Genomic DNA, 18,225 nt, shown 5'->3' on the forward strand with positions numbered 1-18,225 from the left:
TCGTTATTGTTATATTTGTTATAGTGACTTGTGATCAGTGATCTTTGATATTACTACTATAATTGTTTTGGGGTGCTACAAACTATACCCATATAAGATGGCAAATTTAGTCAATGCTGTGTATGTTCTTACTGCTCCATCGACTGGCCATTTCCCCATCTCTTTCCCTCTCCTTTGGCCTCCCTATTCCCTGACACACAACAGTATTGAAATTAGGCCAATTAATAACCCTACAATGGCCTCTAAGTGTTCAAATGAAAGGAATAGTTGCATGTCTCTCAGTTTAAATAAAAAACTAGACATGATTATAAGTTTCGCGAGGGAGGTATGTCAAAAACCAAGATAGGCTGAAAGCTAGGCTTCTTGCGCCCGTTAGGCAAGTTGTGAATGCAAAGGAAGAGTTCTTGAAGGAAATTAAGTGTTCCTCCAGAGCACTCCTCCTCCTTCCAGAAAGTGAAACTGCCTTCTTGCTGATATGGAGACAGTTTCAGTGGTTTGGATAGAAGATCAAACCAGCCACAATATTCACTTAAACTGAAGCCTACCTAACGCAGAGCAAGGCCCTGACTCTCTTCACTTCTATGAAGGCTGAGCGAGATGAGGAGGCTGCAAAAGAAAAGTTGGAAGCTAACAGAGGTTGGTTCATGAGGTGTAAGGAAAGAAGCCACCTCCGTAGCATAAAAGTGCAAGGTGAAGCAGCAAGTCCTCATGGAGAAGCTACAGCACGGTATCCAGAACACCTAGCTAAGATAATCAGTGAAGGCAGCTACGCTAAACAACAGATTTTCAGTGTAGATGAAACTGGAAAAAGATGTCATCTAGGACTTTCATAGCTAGAGAGAAGAAGTCGATGCCTGGCTTCAAAGTTTCAAAGGACAGGCTGATTTCTCTTGGTGGGGACTAAGGCAGCTGGTGACTTGAAGTTGAAGACAATGCTCATTTACCATACCAAATATCCTAAGGCAATTATTCTTAATCTACTCTGCCTCTGCTCTATAAATGGAACAAAGCCTGGATGAGCACGTTTGTTTACACATGGTTTACCGAATATGTTAAGCCCACTGATGGGACCTACTGCTGAGAAGAAAAGATTCCTTTCAAAATATGACTGCTCATTGCCAATGCACCTGGTCACCCAAAAGCTCTGATGGAGATGCACAACAAGATCAATGTTTCTATGCCAGATAACACCACGCCCATTCTGCAGCCCACGGATCAAGGAGTAATTTTGACTTTCAAGTCTTATTATTTAAGAAATACATTTTGTAAGGCTATAGCTGCCATAGATCATGATTCCTCTGATGGATCTGGGCTAAATCAATTGAAAACCTCTGGAAAGGATTCACCATTCTAGATGCCATGAAGAACATCTATGATTCATGGAAAGAGGTCAAAATATCAGCATGAACAGGAGTTTGGGAGAAGTTGATTCCAACCCTCATGGATGAGTTGGAGGGGTTCAAGCCTTCGTGGAGGAAGTAACTGCAGATGTGATGGAAACAAGAGAACCAGCATTAGAAGTGGAGCCTGAAGATGGGGCTGAATTGCTGCAATCTCTTGATGAAATTTTAATGGATGAGGAGTTGCTTCAGATGGATGAGCAAAGAAAATGGTTTCTGGAGATGGAATCTACTGCTGAAGATGCTGTGAAGATTGCTGAAATGCCAACAAAGGATTTAGAATATTTCATAAACTTAGTTGATAGAGTAGCAGGAGAGTTTGAGAGGACTGAATCCAATTTGAAAGAAGTTCTGTAGATGAAATGCTATCAGACAGCATCACATGCCACAGAGAAATCATTCATGAAGGGAAGAGTCAACTGATGCGGCATTCTTCGTTTTTGTCTTATTTTAAGAAATAGCCACAGCTGCCCCCACCTTCAACCACCACCACCCTGACCAGTCAGCAGCCATCAACACTGAGGCAAGAGCCTCCATCTGCAAAAAGCTCAGACAATGGTAAGCATTTTCTAGCAATAAAGTACTTTTTAAATTAAGGCATGTACGTTGTTTTCTTAGAATACTACTGCACACTTGATGGACTACAGTACAGTGTAAACCTAACTTCTATATGCACTGGGAAAAGAAAAAATTCATTTGACCCACTTTATTGTGATATCCGTTTTACTGTGGTGGTCTAGAACTGAACTCCCGATATCTCGGAGCTATGCCTGTATTTCCACTGAGTTTAGTGGGAGGGTGATAGAGAAAAATTTGCTTTAATGATTACAATCTGAGTCCCATCTGATCAATGTCCTCATTACCAATACATTTTCAATCCAAGTGTTATGAAAACATAAAGGGTAATACTGTGTTATTTTTCTTGTTAAAGTCCTATGATGTTTGAGTGAGTTTGGTTTACTATTATTCAAAAGAGATTGTGCACCACAATGTGAATATACTTGACATTACCAAACCATGCACTTAAAAACAGTTAACATGGTAAATTTTATGGTATGTGCTTTATTCCACAACTTAAAAAAGAAAACCCTGAGACCTGCACACTAAAACATGTGCATTATGTTATACATAAATTATACAACAGGAAGTAGATTTAAAAAAAAATCTTATGAACTGAATACTTTAAATGGATAGTTTATTGAACATAAATTATACCTCAATAAAGTCAAAAAACATTACATTCAGAAGTCATATTGAATCCTTTGCAATTGCTCACACATGCCTCGGTGTCCTCATACATAGTCTTTCTTCTCTTAGGACGTGCCCTGCCCCCCACCCCAACTATCCAGCTTTACCTGGCTAACTTCTTCTTTTTAGAATTAGTTCTAGCGGTGCCTGGGTGGCTCAGTCAGTTAAGCGTCTGCCTTCGGCTCAGGTCATGATCCCGGGGTCCTGGGATCGAGCCCCACATTGGACTCCTTGCTCAGCGGGGAGCCTGCTTCTCCCTCTCCCTCTGACCCTCCACCCCGCTGCTCATGCTCACTCACTTGCTCTCTCTCCAGTAAATAAATAAAATCTTTTAAAAAATAAGATAAAATTAGTTCTAATGTCTGTTGACTCTGGAAAACATTTTCTCAACCAAATGTGAGCTAGCTACCCTCCTAATTGTTCCCATAGCATTCTATGTTGAACCCAATCAACACATGGAGAAAGAATATCATAAAATGCTCCTGTTCCCAGTATCAAGGTCAGGGTGGTGAGTTCCCTTCAGAGTCCCAGTAGCCTGGCTACTGAGAGATCTCCTAGAGTATCAGTCATGACTCTGGTAAAAAAAAAAAATCTCAAGGATTTCATCCTTAGCCCAGGCTCAGAAACGTGATCCTTGTCAGCACACTAAAAGTAGATCAGGGATCTGTTGACCTTAAACAAGTTCACAGACATAATAAGGAAAAAACTATCCCAGGAGCCAAAATACTGCAAATCCAGACAACCAGCAAGTTTTCTTCCTTTGCAGGCCAAAAACTGTCTTCACTTCACACTTAGGACATGGGCAAAAAGCACTTGCTCAAATAGGAAATTCTATATTGCTTTAGCAACAGAAGTGGGACCCATAAGTAGAATTCACAGGTATTAGATGTACGCTCATTAGTACCATGACAGTAGTTCAAAAATGGGATGGACCATCTCAAATATTGTATGCATGTCCTGTCACTGGAACTGCTGGAAATAGTTGATTGACCCTCTGCCATGAAATGGCAGATGATGTCAACCACGCCAATGTAAAAGGGACTTAAGGTCATTAAAGTTCCAAGTTTCAGACTCTATGCATTTTCCCATCTCACATCCTAGCACACAGATGTTCCTGAGATGCTATATGCTTGCTAATCTATGGTACAAAATAGCATTTTGTTCCATTGATTGATATTTCTGTACTTTCTACGTCTCAGCTGCTGCAACCTTTCTAAGTTTCTTCACCTGTAAAATACCTTTCTTGAAAAATTGGGGGAAATTTAAATAAGATAATACATATCAAGCATGTAGTTTATATTAAATATTTAATAATTATTAATTCTCTTACTGCTCAGTTTATACATGAAAGACAACTGATGAGTAGAACATCCAGATATCAATTTCAAGTACTTCTCACTCTGGTTTCACAAATTCCCAAAGACCAAGAGCCCTTTGAAGTTGGGTCAGTGTTATTCATCTTTGAATATCTAATGCCAAGCTCAATGCCAAGAACTTACTGGCTCTCAATCCTGTTTGCTAAATAATTAAGTGACCCAGGAGATCTTGGTTGGGTGCCTTTCCCCAAAAGATCTGGATGGTTCTTCAACTCAAGCAGCTCATTTTTTCCACTGGGTAGTTCAACAATAACAAGAAAAACAAAAGCCAGCCAGGAGGCCTTGTGAAGAATCTGGGTAGTGAAAACAGTTATACAGTCAAAGTGGATCTATCAAGCTCAAGGGAAGTAGGGAAAAGGAAGAAATAGATTAAATACAGGAAAGGGGGCAAAGTCATCGTCTGTAATTGTAATTGCCAAACAATCACACATCTGTGAAGCATTAGTCACCTGTAAAAATACTGAGTCATACTATCCTTTATGACAGCATGTAAAGGGTTGCATTTTATGGAGTTGAAGCTCAACCTGACATATTTACAGTACAACCCCACATCACGTCCTCTCTGGTTATTGCGACAATGCCTAGAGTTCAGCCTGAGATAGGAAAGACTACGTCGATGAAGTGAAAGCCGTATAAAATGTCAGAAGAGATCAAAAGAGAGAATGCATCGGAAAATGTTCCCCAAACTAGATATGTTATTTAAAGCTGAAGTGATACTCTTATTACCTGAGCCCATCAAGACACACAGAATTGCATGGTGCAGGTTCACACTTGTTTCACATATTTGTTCAAGAAATAATAATGATGATGAAGAGCTAATTTGATGGATGACACTGATAAGTGACTTTCCTTAATTATAAGCCATTACAGCTCCATACAAAAGTTAAATACAAAATTTTTTTTAAAATGTCTATTTTCTAGTATATATACTTGACATGAAAAGAACTATAATAGAAGTCATTGCAATTCATATTTAGATATATCTAATAAAGAAATATAGAGGCTTTTGTTGTTATTCATGTGATAGGACTTAAAATTAGGCAGGCTGTCAGTATATCAGTTCTAGTATGGAAATCAAAGAAAGACACACCAATCAACCAAGAAGCAAATTATGGAGCATTTATAATGGCCTCTTCATCCTGGGGTCTCTGGGAAGTTTAAAGAACTATAGGCTATAGAATTAACTTTCAAGTAGTTTATATTACGAGTTCAGAATAATACTGTATTGCTTTCACTTTATTAATGTTGTCTTTCCTATCTCAAACTGAAAATAACAGTGCACATAAGTGCCAAATTGTACTATCAGGAAAGACTGGAGGAATTCAAAGTATTTTGTCTAGGAAGGTGAAACACCCATTCCCACCGTTCAACAAATAAGAATTGTTTAGGATTAGGCTGCACTAACTGTGCTTATTATCTGTGTGTCCTTGGCCTTATTAAACTCTTGATGCCTCAGTTTCTTCACCTGTAAAATGAAGATGACATTACATACCTCTTTGCGTTACAATGAGTTAGTATTTGTGAAGAATTTACAACAGCACCTGCTCCATAAGTATCACATATGTGTTTTTCACATAAGAGGGGGAAAAAAGCATTAGACTCTGACTGTCTTTTTTAAAAATTTTTTAAAAAGATTTTATTTACCCATTTCAGACAGATAGAGGGAGAGAGCATGAGCGGGGTTAGGGGCAGAGGGAGAGGGAGAAGTAAACTCCCCGCTGAATTCGGGAGCCCAACTTGGGGCTCAATCCCATGACCCTGAGATCATGAGCCGAGCCAAAGGCAGGTGCCCAACCGAGTCACTCAGGCGCCCCAAGACTCTGATTATCTAAATAAGAAGTTCAATTATTCCAACCAAGTAACAAAGTTATAAGACAAATGTAGTCAAACTGACAAATCACAGAGCTGAAGAGAATTTACTTCAGTAGCGGAACAGAATTGTTCAACTTGTTACAACTAATTACCTACATAGATGATAACGTACAAAAAGTGATTATGGCACAGTGGAGAATATTCAGACACTGGAGAGAGAAGGCTTGGGTTTCAAATCCTATCTCTAACGCTTATTATCTAGGTAAGCTTGCACAAGTTACTTCTCTGTGTTTTAGTTTATTGAAATAAGAAAAAGTACAGATCCTATATTGTAGGGTTTTTATATATATTAAGTGAATTAATATTTTTAAAGTACTTAGAACAATGCTCGGCATTTTTACTGTTATTATTTTTTAAATTATAGGTTCTATGGCCAGATACCTATTAGAGTAGTTAAAGATTAGAAATTAAGATTAGCAAGTATAAATAAAATTAAAATGTCATAGATAATATTTATATTATATCTACCCATCAAATTGCTAAGCTAAACCACAAAGTGCCATGGAATTATTGGAGTGATAACCACCATTGATATTTGTGGGACCTTAAAGATACCAGAGTGACTCTCCTGGTTTAAGTCCAAGTTTGGTTCCTTTTCTGCTCCATAATCATGATGGATCTTTTTAAAAACATAAACAAAAGCATGCTGCTTCCCTGGTTAAATCCATTCAGTGACTCCCCATTTCTCACTCCCCAAACCCAGCCCACACCAAATAGCAAATTAAATATTCTTTACCATCATATATAGTAATCTCTCTGAGAATTATTTTAATTTTCTCTATCTTGTTATACTTCCAGTGTTGTTTTTCTGCCCTTAATCTGACTCTGCAAATCAGTCTTTCTGAGCCCCAGACCTGTTTACTCTCCCTAGAATCCTCCTCCTCTGAAGTTCTAGACTAGGTTAGGTCTCTGTTAACATAGAACACCTTGTACTTCTCTTTTCTTAGCATTTATTATATTTGCAGTCAATAGTTTAGCATCTTTCTTCTTACTAGTACATAAAATGTGTGAGGATAGGAACTGTTTTCTTTTAAGTTTTACTTAGTTAACATACAGTGAAATATTGGTTTCATGAGAATTTGTTTTGTTCAATGTTGAATTCCCAGTACCTAACATCATTCCAGGCATATCAGAGGGAATCAATAAATATTTATTGAAGTATGGAAGGGAAGTAGAAAAACAACCTATTAAGGCACTAGCCACATTTTTCCTTACCTAACCCTATCTCCTAGTTGATCCTACACCCTCAACACATATTTCACCATTATCACTGAACTTGGAAAACCAGATCTTTTTTGTTGTGCCTATGACCCAAGCTCTCTGCTCCTTATCATCTGTACCAATGGACAAAAACCACAAAGCCCCGACTTTTGGTCTAACTAACTGTGTAAGATAATGGACAGATTCCTTCCCCTCCCGGTCCTCAGAGTCCTCATCTATACCATGAGGGAATATGATTGGATGATATTTACACTCTAGCATTCAGAAATTCTGTCAAACATTCATCTCTGCAGCACCCCATTTTGTGACAGTTTGCCCCAGTACACAACGGTGTGCCAAAGCCAGCTTTTATGGGCTCACTGGAGTCAACTGTGGACTTCCCTTCTCAACCTTGAGTTCAGTGACACCATACTGGTAGCTTGAAATCAGCCAGAGCAGGATTACATATACCACAGTAATCCACAAAAGCTATAAATGGGGGAGTTTCTGGGAGGAACTGGTTGTTAAACATTTACCAGGACACCACTGACTATAAACTCCAGCAGCTGCCATGGAACAGCAACCAGCTCTAGATTAAAAATTAGCATTAGTGCTATATGGAGCAAGAAGTATTGATGTGGATAGTCTATAATTGGACATGGAACACTAAAAAGAGGGGAAAAAACAGGTTTTGGGTGGTGTATTTTAGTTTAAGATTATCTCAAGGCAGACTCTGAGACAGGGCTTTGAGTGAAATTGGGAGATGATCCAGGGGAACACTAGTGGTGAGTCAGAGAAGGGAAGAAAACCAGTGCAAGGTACATTAATGAGCTGCTTTCAGCTATGGGCAACTCAGGCTCAGTTCCACTGGAGATATATAGGAGACTGTGTAGAACATGCCTTAGAATTGTTTCAACTAAAAGTGAGGGAGCTGAGGTATTCACCCACAGACTCCTACTTATCATTGATTGAGCTGCTTCATGGGCCTTACATCATAGTTTTTTGTTTGTTTGCTTGGGTTTTTCTTTGGCTATCACTATATTCCAAAGCACACATCTATAGCCAGGAAAAGTTCCCAGAGAATCACACATGCTTACAATAAGAAACCTTTGGCCCGTAGAGGAATAGTAAGTATCGAGGTGCTGTGGGTGAAGCATCAACAGTATCTGCCAAGGAAGAATAATAATATGACAAAGAAATTAATGGCACTGACTCACCATTGGAGAAGATATTTGATCAGGGATATTCAGCCTCAGGTTGCTCTTTTCCAACAAAAAAACCAAGATGTATCATCATATCTCTGTACCATCCCACTAGAGTGGAGACTGAGGTCATTCTCCAGTAACCAACTGCAGGTTATTTTGAAGGGCAGTGAGCTTAAACCACATTCAAACATTAACAAATTTGCATAAGAGAAGGTTAAGAAAAGCGTAGCTAGAACAAGAAAATTACAGTTGGAAAAACTCTGGAATTCAAGTTTGAACTCTAAGCAATTACAGTTAGAAAGAATGAGAATCCTCCAAAACTGGCATAAAATCCTTTATATGCAGAAATGAACGCTCTGTGTGGGGGAGGGATGGTGTGTTCAGAGCACGGGATTAGTAGATGACTTAGAACCCAGAGGACTAAAAGAGAAGAAAATTCTAAGATGAACCAAAGAGACATTTCTCTTATATTTTGTTGGTTACACCCATTTCTTGTACAGTATAATTGGATGCTAATACTAGAACCATGCTCTACATTATATCTAATTTGTTATATCTAAATTTTTCTCAAACTGTAGTGCATACTATTTTGTTTATCCCACAACATGTGTTTATGTTTTTCAACTTAATCCTTCAATTATTATTATAAAATCTTAAAGGAATTCCTTCAAGTATTAACAAAACCTTTGGATCCAACCAACAACTGAGGTCTGGATTTTGGTGTCCAAAGGAGAAGAGATGAATAGCACTGTTATAAAATAGTTCTTGAACAAGGCCTGTCCTGTTATTAACCCACAATTGAGAGAAGAACCAAGAATGGATGTGGGGCAGATAATAGTGAACTGGATAACCTAAACATTGACCTACTTTCATTCATAAAGAAGTTAAATACACAAGTTCTATGGCAGCATTTCTCAAACTGTGGTTCAAAAACCCCTAGAGATCCCCAAGACCCTTTCGGTAAGTCCATGAGGTCAAAACTATTTTCGTAATACCAAGATTTTATCTGCCTTTTTTACCCTTTCTCATGAGTGTACGGTGGAATTTTCCAGAGGCTATATGACCTGCAATGATGCCATCATTCTGACAGCTAATGGAACATGTGTTTTTGTGTTATGTTTAAAGTTTTCTCAGCTTTAATTTCTAATCTGGTAAATATTGATGGATAGAACCCACATAAACAAAAGCTCTTCGAGGTCCTCAATAATGTTTAACAGGTCCAAGGCCAAACTGTTTGAGACAATCACCGTTCTATGGTATTTTTCAGCAGGAGTATTGATGTAAGGCATCTACTACAAATAAAGACTAGATAACTTTAGGAAACATTAGGAATATATTGAACTCAAAACATTTTAGAGGTAGAAGGGCCTTTAGTTGTTACCTAACCATCATTTCAGTAGGTGAAGAAAGTGGCATTCGGAGACATTTGCGCTCCGACTCACATAGGTAGGTAATGAAAGGGCAGGATTAGAACACAGGACGTTTAAATGCTTAGCGGTTTTTTGTTTTGTTTTGTTTTGAATCTTACAAAGTCCTGTCACAGACTATTTCCTCTTTTAACCTTCAGGTGGAACCATACAGATATGCTCGGGACATGAGAATGAATCAGAAAAAACGTTCTAAATCAACTGACACGTTCTGAATCAGAAAGGTGTCCAAAGGAGAAGAGATGAATAGCACTGTTATAAAATAGTTCTTGAAGAAGGCTTTAATGAATAATAATTTAATGAAATTTTCATCTCTCAAGTTCCCTCTCCTATCATTTAGTCAAGAAGCTGAGTCTATTCATTTCAAAGCAACATAGGGAGGTTTCCCATTAAAGTCACTGCAAAGAAATTGATCTTGTCACTCATCCCAAGGTCATCTTATCAGATTTCTCTTCTGACTCCTGCAGAAGACACTTCCTAAATTCCCCAGTGTCTTCCTAACATTTCTGCTAAGCTGCAAAGGTAGCTTCATTGACAAAACAATGGCAGCATATGACCCATATCCCAATAACGGATATAATATTGCTTTATGAACAAGAATGGATGACACAAAAGTAATGATTATTATGATACGTTCTGTTTGGCTCAAAAACTGGTGCCAGATCCATTTGAGGCATTCTTGGGGTTTTTGTGAGACATTATGAGGTAGTCATTAAAAGTACTCGTTCTTCCATCAAAGAAAGGTAGGTTCATGCCCTGTCTCTACCACTTATGGGCCATGTGACCTTTGGCAAGGAACCTAAGCATAGAAGCCTCAAATGCATAAAATGCATAAAATGGAGGTGACAGCAGAACTTGCTTCACCAAGTTGTAAGGATTAAAGAAGATAAATGCAATATGAGACACACAGAAGACAGTGAATGCTATTTAGTTAGCTTTGGATATTCCTCGTATCACCATCCTAAGTATTAGAATGAATGCATCACCACAAAGCCAGACTTCCGAGACTGGCGTGGTAAAGAAGGAAGGTGCTGAGAAATCCTCAAAGATGATGGGTGCAATACTGAGAAGAGGAGCAAAACACAAGAACTCCTCAGTCTTGGGATAGCCTAATAGCCTACGAAGGACCAGTCCTGGGATTAGAGAAAATGGGTTTGAAACGCATGCCTATCAGAAAAACTGGAGTTGAGAAGGGCTGGGATTTGGGTCTGTATTAGAACTGGAGTTGGGGAAAACTGAGACACAACCTACAGATACTTTCAGGCCTTTTTTTTTTTTTTTCTTGTAAGACCCATCCTTCCCAAAGTGCTCCATTCTCTACCCAAATGCACATCCCGCTTCCAGTTTCTGTTTATAAAGCCTAAGGTAAGCAAATAGATGAGGTATTAGTTGATTAGGAGGGACTTGGCCCTGTGGCATTTGTATTTCAAACCAGGCTCAGGAGGACAAACAGCTTTCATGCCCAAAGGACTGTCTTTCTAAAGGGGAAATGTCGGGCTAAATATCACATCATAACACTTTCTGTAATATCTTGAGCAAGTTGTAAAAGCCATTTGGTATTACTTACTGAGAAACAGGATATGAAATGACTAACTTTGCCTGAGAAAATAACTGCATGTATATTCAAAGACAATCAACTCAGTGCCTTACTTTTTAGCAAGAATATTGTACCATATTTCAGACCCCAAGGACTGACAACACTTAATTCAGATGAAGATCAATTTACAACTGAACCTTCCTGGATGAAGCCAGGCAATGACTATAGTGTGCTGTTTCAGTGAAGGGATACCTGCATTCTATCTGCCACTGATCATATATGTGACCTTGGGCAAGATACTTAGCTTCCTAATTCTGTTCCCTCATCTATAAAATAAGCATCATGATAGTACCTGCCTCACAGGTTTGTCCTGAATGTTACATGAGATAATACATGTTGGCCTTTAGTACAGTGACTGACATATACTAACAGATATGAGTTATTTTTATTATCAGGTCAAAGAACAGATTCTAAGAAGACAACCTTAACCAACTGGTCAAAATTAAGCTGTCCACGATGTTGGGAAAAACACTGACACTGGTGCTATGTATCAATACTAGACAACTAACAAAGAAAAGTTGCTTAGATTTTACAAATGTAACAGCAATTACACTCATATAGGTAAAAGATTTAACACTCTAATTTCCATATTCTGTTTATTTTAATCCAACAACTATATTTGGATGTCTATTATGTGCCCAGTGTTAGCACATGAGAACACAGAAGACGACATTGTCCTTGCCCTCAAGAAGCTCATAAGTTACTAGATCAGATAACTATGCAAACAAATAATTACAATGTATTATGTATATCCAGTGACAGAAATATATATGAGATACAGACTTAGCACAGAGGACAGAGGAAACAATATGGTGAAGATGAGTTATTTATAAAGTCTTCACAGCTCAGAAACTACTTTACATACACACTAGGGAACTAGAGAGTTCAGAAACAGAACCCCACCCCCTACACACACACACACACACACACACACACACGCACACATGCATGCACACTCAACTGATTTTCAACAAGTGTGTCAAATTAATTCAGTGGGAAACGGATAGTCTTCGACAATTGGTGCTTGAACAATTGGATACCCATATGGAAAAAAAATCTCAAACTCTGCATTATACTATATATAAAAATTAACTGGAAATGAGTAGCAGTCTTAAATACGAATGCTAAAATTGTAACACTTCTAGAAAAACACATAAAAGAAAATCTTTGTGACTTTGGGTTAGGCAAACAGTTCTTAGGGCACAAAAAGCATGAACCACAAAAGAAAAAAACATTGATAAAATGCACCTCATCAAAATTTAAAATCTGTAGTGGTAAGAAGATACTCTTAAGAAAATGAAAAAGCAAGCCACACTGGAAGAAAATTACTTACAAAACATTTAGCTGATAAGGGTTTTTCTTTTTTCTTTTATTTATTTATTTGACAGAGAGAGACACAGCGAGAGAGGGAACACAAGCAAGGGGAGTGGGGGAGGGAGAAGCAGGCTCCCCGTGGAGCAGGGAGCCCGATGCGGGGCTCGATCCCAGGACCCTGGGATCATGACCTGAGCTGAAGGCAGACACTTAATGACTGAGCCACCCAGGCGCCCCACTGATAAGGGATTTGTATCCAAAACATGTTTTTAAAAAAATCTTACAACTCAATAATAAGAAAACAATCAACTAACTTTTAAAAATGGGCAAAAGGTTTGAACAAATGCTTTACCAAAGCTACATGTATGGCTAATAAGCACAAGGCAACATGTTTAACACCATTATTCATTATGGAAAAACAAATTAAAACCATAACGTGAGGCCACCACACACCTACAGGAATGGTTAAAATTAAAAAGACTGACCATCCCATATGCTAGCAATCAAATTTTCACACTTTGCTGCTAGGAATTAAAAATGGTATAGCCACTTCGGAAAATAATTGGGCTGTTTCTTTTAATGCTAAACCGTACAGTACCATAAGGCACAGAATCCCACTAGGAGGTATTTATCTAAGAGAAATGAAAGTATATGTCCATGGAAATACCTGTATTCCAATGATCATAACAGCTTTATGCATAATAGCCCCAAACTGGAAACAACCCAAATGTCCATCTACCAGTGAATGGATAAACACAATGTAATAGATCCATATGATAGAATACTACTCAGCAATGAAAAGGAACAAACCACTTATGCAAGTAACAACGTGGATGAATCTCAAAAGCATACGAAGTGAAAGAAGCCAGACACAAACAATCACATACAATGTGATTCCATGTATATAAAATTCTAGAAAAGGCGAAACTATGATGAAAGAAAGCAAATCGGCAGTTACCAGGGGCTGGGGTGAAGAGGACTGATTGCAAATTGGCAGGAAGGGCCTTTCTGAAGTAATGGCCATGTTCTATATCTTGTTCGTGGCGATTAAATAACTGCATACGCTTGTTGAAACTCATCTAACTGTACAATTTAAATTTTATTGTATGTAAAGTATACTTCAGTGAAGCTGCTTGTTTAAAACAATCATTTATGGGTTCCATCTGAAGAAACTATTCAATTGTCTAAATTTCTTAAAAATGCAAATTTTAGGGTACTGAACCTTTGAGATGTACAATTCTTCAAAAAGCAGCATTTAAGCTTCTCATAAAGCTGGTTATGAATAAGATCAGTGTAAACAGCCTTCAACATAGTCCTAAAATAAAAACCCTTTGTTAAAAACAAGGGATTTATGAGCACTATTTCACTGTAATTTACAAAGTGAACCATTCTCCAGGTAAAAGAAATTCTCCAATTCAAATATAATAAAAATAGATGTACCTTAAGATAAAATTACGTATCTAAATGAGAAAAATCTTAATTTAAGAAAACCTGATATATGAAAATTTGGACCTGCACATTAAGTGATTATTTGCTTCATAAAAAGTTTCACACTCAATTCACCTTAACAATAGACTTCTCTATTCCATTTAAAATGACCTAAGAATAGATTTTTAGGAAGGTGCCCCAAATGGTACTGAGTATAAACAAGAATCAGCAACTCTGAGCACTCCAGCTACAATTATATAATAATGATAATATATAATTATATAAAATTATATAATAATAATGGGGAAAAGCAATCATAAATTTACTTACTTGAAATCTAAGCCCCTCCTGATTAGTCAGGAAATTACTGGCTAAAGGTGAGGTTCAACTAAGAAGATATGAGCAATTCCCCTGTACTTAAAAAATTCAAGGCCAGGATCTCTTAATCCTAACAAGGACAGAAACAAGCAAAAGATGTTAGCCTAATTATATTTTCCAGGATAAAGAAATACAGATGGTGGTAGAAGGTAATACCAGTCATCCACCTCACTAATTTTGCAAATGCAGTAAATAGTTTGAATCCTTGTCTCTTGACTGCTAAAATCTGTTACATAAACTAAAAAAGAAGTCTGTAGAATTCAGGTATTTTTAAACAAATTTATTAACCAATTTATACTATTCCTCCAAGTGCCCTGGAAAGAGACCAGTGTGTAATCAACAGTTTCTAAATAATCTATGCTATGGTGCCAAATGAATATAAATGTGATGTCAACAAAAGATATTACTCAATAAGTTATTTTTTTAAAAGATTTTATTTATTTATTTGAGATAGAGAAAGAGAGCATGAGCAGGGGGAGCAGCAGAGGAAGGAGAAGCAGGCTCCCTGCTGAGCAGGGAACCCGACGTGGGACTTGATCCCAGGGCCCTGGGATCATGACCTGAGCCAAAGGCAGACGCTTAACTGACTGAGCCACCCAGGCGCCCTACTAAGTTATAATCTCATTTATTATTTTAAAAGTTTTCATTATATTCTCTGATTTTTTATAACCATGCTGTGAGGTATATAAGAAAAAACTGTACCCCACTTTCAGATAGGGAAAGACTCATTTGCCCTGGATCTCATATTGCATTTGTTATAAAGGGATTCCATGTTCTTTATACTATGCCATAAAATATTTCCAGCTATTGATAAGACTTTGTTTCAATGACCTCTGAGACTTTCAGTATCACTGAATAAAGGTTTATTTGTTATAGTTTTGATCTCTTTTTCTCATATGGCACAATGACCTGAAACTTGGAAACCTGAAGTTATAGCCTGACACTTAACTAGTTACATGGACTTGATCAATTCCAGTGAGCTTCACAGTGATACTGACCAAGAGGGCTTTGCACATAATGTTGCTGAAACGTCCATCTGTGTGTATGTAGTGGGGCTTCAGAAGGGAGAGGATAACTATCAGAAACATAACACAACATGAAACACACTACATGGAATCAGCTTTGCAAACTGTGAGACATCTGCTAAGGTTCAATTTATTCCCCCGTGGTCTGCGAATTACAAACTCTTAATCACAACAGAAATTCAAAGATAAACTACAATGCAATCTCATGGAGAGGTCCACAATTACCATGACAAAACAAAACAACAAAAAAGCTCCCTTCTTGTTCTTGTTTATTTCTTCTTAAGACCTTGCATTTGACTCTAAAACTGTTAAGTTTCCTTGAGGAGAACATCTTGTCTCCATTTGTGGGATCTCATTAAATTTCCAACCCTGGCTCAATCTGCCTTCTTCAAGCCCACATTCAGGGACAACTGGAGAAAATCACACAGCCCTACGGACTGGTAATAAGACAAACTCATCATCTACAAATCAGCTAGGGCCCAGAATCACCTGTGAACTGGTTTCCTCTGCTTTGGTCAGTTCCTGCAGTCAGTGCCTTCAGTGACTTTTCCAGTGCTGCTCTCAGGCTCACTACTCAGGCCCTGATGTCCTGCCTCTCAGAAGACAGCTTTTCCTCTCAATGTCCTTCCCTTCCTTTAACTTCTCCAGGTCCCACTCTCAGCCGCACGTCCTCACTAGGATCAAATGTCCTTCCTCCTTTTTAAATCTAGTCTCTTCATCTCTTTGTCCTTGACCTCCTCTCTCCTCCACAGCATTGTTCCAGCAAACACGCTCTTCTTAACTTCAATCTCTCCAGTTTTACCTATTCCTAAACCTTAGCCTATAAACAAGTCTAAAACACTCATACATGGCCCATCAATCTACTGTCCTGTTTGTCTCTTCTCACATTTACTACATTTATTGAAATGCTTGTCTACATCTTCTGTGTCCAACCCACCTTCTAGTCACTTCTCGAATTGCTATAATCTGACTTTTACCCCACTGCTCTGCTGCAACTGCCGTAATAAATCCCAACTGTCAAATACAAAAGGACTAGGTCAGTCTATATTCTTGCACCTGTTTACTGCATCTGAAGTTGTACTTAATTCCTCTTTCTTAAGACTTCCTGCTCCCTTGACATTTGTGCCTCTATAATACTCTCCAGTCTCCACTGTGGGTGGTATCAGTTGATTCTTTCTGCCTAGTACATCTTTCTTCATTCTTCTGATAACAAAACTTCCCTTTCTTTGTGGTTATGGTGGGGCTGGCAATCAGAGCACCTGGCCACATTGACTGGTACAGGGATGAGCATGTGACTTATACTTAGCCAATCAGAGCCTTCCTCCAAGATTATTTTGTATTTGGGGTTATCAAGGAAAAGCTCTTTTCTTCCTTGGAGCTAAAAGAATATGAGCCTGGAGCTGCCTGAGACCATGGCTCTAGCCTCAAAGGCTCACCCAGCCTGACAAAAAAAAAAAAAAGGCCAATATATATGGAGTCTGAGAGGAAAACAAAAACCATGTTCAAATTCCTGGTTTCAGTCACACTCAAAGCCAGCTCTGACCCTGACTCTTCTGACATGATTATTTGATCCTTTTAAATTCTCTTTGGCATAAGCCAATTCTTATTTGTTCTTCAGCTCCTCATCCATCATCTACTCCAACTTTCTATCCTCTTATTCTATTCATTTCACTCTACATGTGCTCCTTTGGATGATTTCAACTGGGCTCTGGCTTTCAAACTTTTCACTGTGTGCTGATGACTCCCAAGTCTTTATCACCACACCAGATCTCTCCCTGGTCTTTCACATTCAAGTATCAACTTGATGCTAAAAAAAACAAAAACAAAAAAACAACAAAAAAAAAAACCCCTCACCTTGATTACTTACTACAGAATGACGATCAACCAGTTTTCCTGAGGTCAGTCTCAGGACAGGTTTACCCTCGTGGCAGAATTATTAATAACAATCTTTCACATTTTCCAAAGGGTCCTGATTCGAATGATAAAGTACATGATCATCCTACCTCAAACCCAGTGTTTTCTAAACTGAACCCATCCTTATTCCTCCTATATCTCAGACAAACTAGAAGCCTAGAGTCATCCTTGACCCTTCCTCCTGAATCTGGCCTCCATGTTACAACCATCTCCAGTCTATGAACACTCCTCGAATTCACCATCTCCTCTCCTTTCCTACTGCCAAGGCCCTGGCCTCTTATCACTTCTAAGACACAGCAATAATCTCCTAACTTCCAGTCTTATCCTCCTCATATCCATGTGGGTACATAGCCATCAGGGTGTTCAATTTTCAGCCCAAATTCTTTACCTATCTATCCATGCCCTTAGCCATGACTTTGAAGTTCCCTCCACTAAAGGTAGAGCATACTTCCCTGCCTCTTCACTTTGGGCTTACCCATGTGCGTGGCTTTAACCAACTGAATGTTTAAAAATGTAACTCAAGGGTGGGGGGATGGGATAACTGGGTAATGGACATTAAGGAGGGCACTTGATGGAATGAGGACTTGGTGTTATATGTAACTGATGAATCACTAAACTCTACCTCCGAAACAAAAAATACACTATATTTTAATTAACTGAATTTTAAATTAAAAAAGAGACGGCCAAATTAAGACTAATTTATTTGAAAATTAACTCAAGCAGGGGTTTGACATGTACTATGTGATTGAAGTTGGGCTCTTGAGCTTCTGACTTTGCCACTAAAAGAACATCCCTGGGGCACCTGGGTGGCTCAGTTGGTTGAACGACTGCCTTCGGCTCA

At 38.4% G+C, this 18,225-nt stretch overlaps 1 protein-coding gene and 1 pseudogene across 4 annotated transcripts in view; one reads left to right on the plus strand and one right to left on the minus strand.

Annotated features, from left to right (window-relative positions):
* The window catches only part of SYTL5 (synaptotagmin like 5), a 269,646-nt gene that overhangs the window by 198,029 nt on the left and 53,392 nt on the right, over positions 1 to 18,225 (minus strand). The window lies entirely within an intron of this gene.
* Positions 582 to 18,225, plus strand: part of LOC112812929 (large ribosomal subunit protein eL6-like) — a 22,562-nt pseudogene continuing 4,918 nt past the window's right edge.

This window comes from Callorhinus ursinus, unplaced genomic scaffold (genome assembly GCF_003265705.2).
Source record: "Callorhinus ursinus isolate GAN/ISIS: 27379988/994484 unplaced genomic scaffold, GSC_fseal_2.0 scaffold16, whole genome shotgun sequence".
Classification (NCBI taxonomy): Eukaryota; Metazoa; Chordata; class Mammalia; order Carnivora; family Otariidae; genus Callorhinus; species Callorhinus ursinus.